This window comes from Populus alba, chromosome 9 (assembly GCF_005239225.2).
Source record: "Populus alba chromosome 9, ASM523922v2, whole genome shotgun sequence".
Classification (NCBI taxonomy): domain Eukaryota; kingdom Viridiplantae; phylum Streptophyta; class Magnoliopsida; order Malpighiales; family Salicaceae; genus Populus; species Populus alba.
The window spans coordinates 288,580-295,308 of record NC_133292.1 but is presented as its reverse complement, the minus strand read 5'-3'; positions in this window follow the sequence as shown (position 1 = coordinate 295,308).

Sequence of the window (6,729 nt, the reverse complement as noted above, 5' to 3'; positions counted from 1 at the left end):
CCGCACTCCGAAGATGTCCGGTCGGGCGTGAACACCGACATTAGGAGAGTACCGGCTCAAAAGGTCCATAACTATAGATCCGACCGTTGGATCGGTCTAAAATTTTTTTAAAACTTCCCAGAGGCTGTTTTACTTCGAGTAGCGTGTAATCAGAACCGCCACGTCCGACGCTGTCCGGGCTCGCGCCTTTACCACCGACACATGACTAGAGTACCGGCTCAAAAGGTCCATAACAATAGATACCGACCGTTGGATCACTATAAAAGTTTCTTCACTAGTTTCCGGAGGCTGTTTTACTTGGAGTAGCTTGGAATCAGTACCCCACTCCAACGATGCCCAATCGGACCTTACCACGGACACGACTAGAGTACCGGGTAAAAAGGTCCATAACAGTAAATCCGACCGTTGGATCGCTCTAAAATTTTTTTCACGAGTTTTTGAAAGTTGTTTTACTTGGAGTAGCGTGGAATCAGTACTGCACTCCGACGATGTCCGGTCGGGCTTTACCACCGACATGAGAGTAAGTACCCGGCTCAAACATAACAATAGATCCGACCGTTGGATCGCTATAAAAGTTTCTTCACGAGTTTCTGGAGGCTGTTTTACTTGGAGTAGCTTGGAATCAGTACCCCACTCCAACGATGCCAGTCGGACCTTACCACGGACACGACTAAGAGTACCGGGTAAAAAGGTCCATAACAGTAGATATCCGACCGTTGGATCGCTCTAAAATTTTTTTCACGAGTTACCGAAGTTGTTTTACTTGGAGTAGCGAGGAATCGGTACCGCACTCCGACGATGTCCAGTGGGGCCTTAACACCGACATGAGTAGAGTACCGGCTCAAAAGGTCCATAACTATAGATCCGACCGTTGGATCGCTCTAAAATTTTTTTCACGACTTTTCGGAGGCTGTTTTACATGGAGTAGCGTGGAATCAGTACCGCACTCCGACGATGCCCAGTCGGGCCTTAACACCGACATGAGTAGAGTACCGGCTCAAAAGGTCCATAACTATAGATACGACCGTTACCCTCGATCGGTCTAAAATTTTTTTCACGACTTTCTGGAGGCTGTTTTACTTCGAGTAGCGTGTAATCAGAACCACACTCCGACGCTGTCGGTGTGCTAGGTCTTACCAAAACACTTAGAGCTCTGTGAGAGGAGAGAGTACCGGCTCAAAAGGTCCATAACAATAGATCCGACCCTTGGATCGCTATAAAAGTTTCTTCACGAGTTTCCGGAGGCTGTTTTACTTGGAGTAGCTTGGAATTAGTACCCCACTCCAACGATGCCCCGTCGGACCTTACCACAGACACGACTAGAGTACCGGATAAAAAGGTCCATAACATTAGATCCGACCGTTGGATCGCTCTAAATTTTTTTTCACGAGTTTCTGGAAGCTGTTTTACTTGGAGTAGCGTGGAATCAGTACCTCACTCCGACGATGTCCGCTCGGGCCTTAACACCGACACGAGTAGAGTACCGGCTCAAAAGGTCGATAACTATAGATCCGACCATTCGATCGGTCTAAAAATTTTTTTATCACGACTTTCCGGAGGCTGTTGTACTTCGAAGTAGCGTGTAATCAAAACCACACTCCGACGCTATCCGGCTCGGGCGTTACCACCGACACCATGACTTAGAGTACCGGCTCAAAAAGGTCCATAACAATAGATCCGACCATTGGATCGCTATAAGAGTTTCTTCACGAGTTTCTCCGGGAGGCTGTTTACTTGGAGTTAGCTTGGGAATCAGTACCCCACTCATACGATGCCCAGTCGGACCTTACCACGGACACGACTAGAGTACCGGGTAAAAAGGTCCATAACAGTAGATCCGACCGTTGGATCGCTCTAAAATTTTTTCACGAGTTACCGGAAGCTGTTTTACTTGGCAGCAGTAGCGTAGGAATCGGTACACGCACTCCGACGATGTTCCAGTCGGGCCTTAACACCGACAGGAGTAGAGAGTACCGGCTCAAAAGGTCCCATAACTATAGATCCGACCGTTGGATGTGCTCTAAAAAATTTTTCACGAGGTTTTCGGAGGCTATTTACTTGGAGTAGCTTGAATGCGTTTTTTTACCCCACTCCAACAGATGCCCAGTCGGACCTTACCCACGGACACGACTAGAGTACCAAAGTAAAAAGCGTCCATAAACAATAGATCCGACCGTTTTGGATTCGCTCTAAAATTTTTTTCACGAGTTACCGGAAAGCTATTTTCACTTGGAGTAGTTGGAATCAGTACCGCACTCCGACGATGCCCACGTCGGACATTACCACGGCCAACGCCTAGAGTACCGGGGCTTTAAAAAGGTCCATAACAGTAGATCCGACCGTTGGATCGCTCTAAAATTTTTTTTCGGATGAGTTTTCTCGCGAAGCTGTGCCCTTCTGTTTTTACTTGGATAAGCGTTATACAATCAAAGAAACCGCACCATCCGCGCTGTAGTACCAGGTCTGGTCGTGGCCTTAGCACCAACATGAGTATAGAATTACCGGCTCAAAAAGGCATCCGATAACTATAGATACGACCGTTGGAATCGGACTGCGTCTCAAATTTATTTTCACGACGCTTTCCCGGAGAGGCGTGTTTTACTTCGAGTAGCGGTAAATCAGAACCGCACTCCGACGCTTTCCGGTCGTGCCTTACACACCGAACAATGGAATAGCTGAGTACCAGGCTCAAAAGGTCCTCCATAACAATAGATCCGACCGTTGTTGATCGCCTATGAAAGTTTTTCACGAGTTTCCAGAGCCGTCTTTACTTGGAGTAGCTTTGGAGAGAATCAGTAACCCCACTCGGAACGATGCCAGTCGGGACCTTACCACGGACACGACATAGAGTGCACCGGTTTTAAAAAGGCACATCATAACAGTAGTAGATCCTGGAACCGTTTGGATCGCTCTAAAAATTTTTTTTTCACGAGGAGTTTTTTCGAAGGATGTTTTATATTGGCAAGCATAAGAGCGGAATCATTACATGATTGCGACGCTGTCCAGCGCCGGCCATACCACCGACCACGACTATTAGTGCCCGGGTTAAAAAGGTCCATAAACCTATAGATCCGATCCGTTGGATCGCTCTAATATTTTTTTTCAGCGGCAGTTATACCGATTGCTGTATTTACTTCGAAGTAGCACTGTAATCAAAACCGCCTCTCCGACACTGTCCGTTCGGCCTTACCACCGACATGACTAGTAGTACCGGGTAAAAAGGTCCATTAACAATAGATCCAGGACCATTGGGATCTCTCTAAACTTTTTTTCACGTGTTTACCGGAAGCTCGTTTCTCTTGGAGTAGCGTGAACATCAGTACCGCACTCGACGATGGTCCGGTCGCGGCCTTAACACCGACATTAGGAAAGTACCGGCTAAAAGGTCCATAACTATAGATACGACCGACCTTCACCTGAATCGGTCTAAAATTTTTTTTAAAACTTCCTAGAGGCTGTTTTACTTCGAGTAGCGTGTAATCAGACCGAACTCCGATGCTGTAAACCTGGTCGCGTCCTTACCACCAACATGACAATTAAGCCAAGTACCGTCTCAAAGGTCCATAACAATAGATCCGACCGTTGGGCGGATCGCTATTAAAAGTTTTTTCACGAGTTTCCGGAAGGCTGTTTTTACTTGGCGTTATAGCTTGGAAATCCAGCACGCCACTTCCAACGATGCCAAAGTCACAAAAAGAGACACCTTACCACGTACACAACTAAGAAGGGCCGGGGGCATTTTAAAAGGTCACCTTAACTATAGATCGACCGTTTGGCACATAATAAAAGTTTTTTCACGACGTTTCCGGAGGCTGTTTTACTATGGAGTAGCTATGACATCAGTATACCCACACTCCAACGATGCCCAAGTCTGACCTTTACCACGGGACACGACTAAAAAGGGGCGAGGGTAAAAAGACCTTAACTATAGATATGACCGTTGGATCGCTCTAAAATTTTTATTTCACGACTTTTTCGGAAGGCGTGTTTTTACTTGGAGTAGCGTGGAATCGAAGTACCGCACTCCGATCGATGATGTTCAATGCATCGGCGCCTTAACACCGACATGAGAGAAAAAGTACCGGCTCAAAAGGTCGGTCCGCTAACTATAGATCCGACCGTATCGAATCGAAGTGGTCCCGGTCCTAAAATTTTTTTCACGACTTTCCGCGTCGAGGCTTATTTTACTTCGAGTATATGCGTGTAATCAGAACCCCACTACGACGACTGTACCGGTCTGGCGCCTCCCCCCTACCACCGACATGACTAGAGTACCGACGGCTCAAAAAGGTTCCATAACATATAGATAGAACCGACCGTTGGATCGGTCAAAAAGTTTTTTCAACGAGTTTCCTAAGGAGGCCGCGTGTTTTACTATGAGGAGCGTGTAATCAATACCGCAATCCGACGCTGTCCGGTCCGCATTACCACCGACATGACTAGAGAGGCCGAGGCGTAAAAAAGGTCCTTAACTATAGATCCGACCGTTTGGATCGCTATAAAAGTTTTCTTCACGAGTTTCCGAAGGGACTGTTTTACTTGGAGTAGCTTGAGCGTGAAATCAGTACCCCACTCCAACGATGCCCAGTCGGACCTTACCACGGGACACGACTAGAATATCCGGGGAAGTAAAAAGGTCCATAGCAGACAATCCCGACCGTCGTGATAATCGCTCTAAAATTTTTTTCACGAGTTTTGGGAAGCTGTTTTCCTTGAGAGGTAGCGTGGAATCAGTACCGCACTCGCGACGATGTCCTGGTCGAGGCCTTAAACACCGACACGAGTAGAGTACCAGCTCAAAAGGTCCATAACTATAGATTCCGACCGATGAGGGATCGGTTGTAAAATTTTTTTCACGACTTTACGGAGGCGATGTTTTTACTTCGAGTAGCGTGTAATCAGAACCGCAGCTCCGACGTATTAATGTCCGCGTCGGGCCCTATATACCACCGGCATGACTAAGAATTACCGGTCAAAAGTCCGTCCGATAACAATAGATCCGACCGTTGGAATCGCTCTTAAAATTTTTTTTCACGAGTTTTCCGGAAGCTGTTTTACTTGGAGTAGGCTTGGAATCCGATAACACCCACTTCCAACGCAATGCCCAGATCGGACCTTTACCACGGACACGACTTAGCAGGGCCGGGTTAAAAAGGTCCATGACAATGGATCCGACCGTAATGGATCGCTCTAAAATTTTCTTTTTTCACGAGTTTCCGGAAAAGCTGTAAATATACTTGGAGTTAGCGTTGGAATTCAAATCAGACCGCACTCCGACGAATGGCCCAAGAATCGGACGTTACCACGGACACGCCTTCGATGTACCGGGTAAAAAGGTTCCCAGTAGATCCGAGAGTTGTTGAATCGCCTTCTAAAATTTTTTTCATGAGTTTCCGGAAGCTGTTTTACTAGTTTAGCGTGGAATCAGAACCGCACCCCAACGTTGTGTCAAGGTCGGGCCTTAACACCGAACATGAGTAGAGTTCCGCGGTTAACAAAAGGTCCATAAACTATAGATCCGAGCCGTTGGAGCGGTGTAAAATTTTTTTTCACGACTTTCCCGGAGGGTTTACTTCGAGTAGCGTGTATCAGAACCGCACTCCGACGTTACATGTCCCGGTCCGGGCCTTACACAAACCGACATGGACTAGATAGAGTTAGCGCGCTCAAAAGGATCATATAACAATCAAAAGATCCGACCGTATGGATCGCTATGAAAGTTTTTTTTTTTCACGAGTTTCCCGGAGGACTGTTTTACTTGGAGTAGCTTGGAATTCCGTACCCCGTCTCGTCGACCTCCATCGAACGATTGCCAGTCAGCCAACTCCACCACGGACACGACTAGAGAGAAATATCCGGCAGAATTAAAAAGGTCCTATAACAGTAGATGCCGACCGTTGGATCGCTCATATAATAAATATTTTTTCGTCTTCTAGTTTTTCCGGAGGATGTTTTACTTGGCGTAGAGAGGAATCATTACATGATAGCGACGCTGTCCAGGCTGGCTCATACCACCGACACAACTATATAGTGCCGGGTAAAAAGGTCCATAACTATAGATCCGAAAATCGTTGGATCGCTCTAATATTTTTTTCACGAGTTTTCCGGATGTTTGTTAACTCTCGATAGCGTGTTAATCAGAACCCAAGCTCCGACGACTGTCTCGGAGCGTCGGTTCTCTTACTTTACCACCACATGACTAGAGTACCCGTTTCTCAAAAGGTCCATAACAAATAGATTCCCGACCGTGTGGACCTGTATCCTATAAAAAGTTTTTTCACGTTAGTTTCCGGGGCTGTTTTACTTGGCGTTAGCTTTGGAATCAGCACCCCACCTCCAACGATGCCAGTCGACCTTACCACTTAACACGCCTAGAAGATACCGGGTAAAAAGGTTCCATAACAGTTAGATACCCAACTCGATGCACTCGACCATCCTCTACACAATTTTTTCAGAGTTATCCAGATCATCAACAGCTGTTTTACCCATGGATCCCTCATCCAACACACATCACTATGATCGCTAAGATGCGCAGACTCGCTCGATCATAGTGATCATCAGGAACCCCCCTTGCACTCCGACGCGCTACATGTCCGGTCGGCGGCCTTAGCACCGACATGAGTAGATTAACCGGCTCAAAAGGTCCATTAACTATAGATACGACCGTTGATCGGTCTACATATTTTTTTCACGACTTCCGGAGGCTGTTTTTACTTCGAGTAGCGTGTA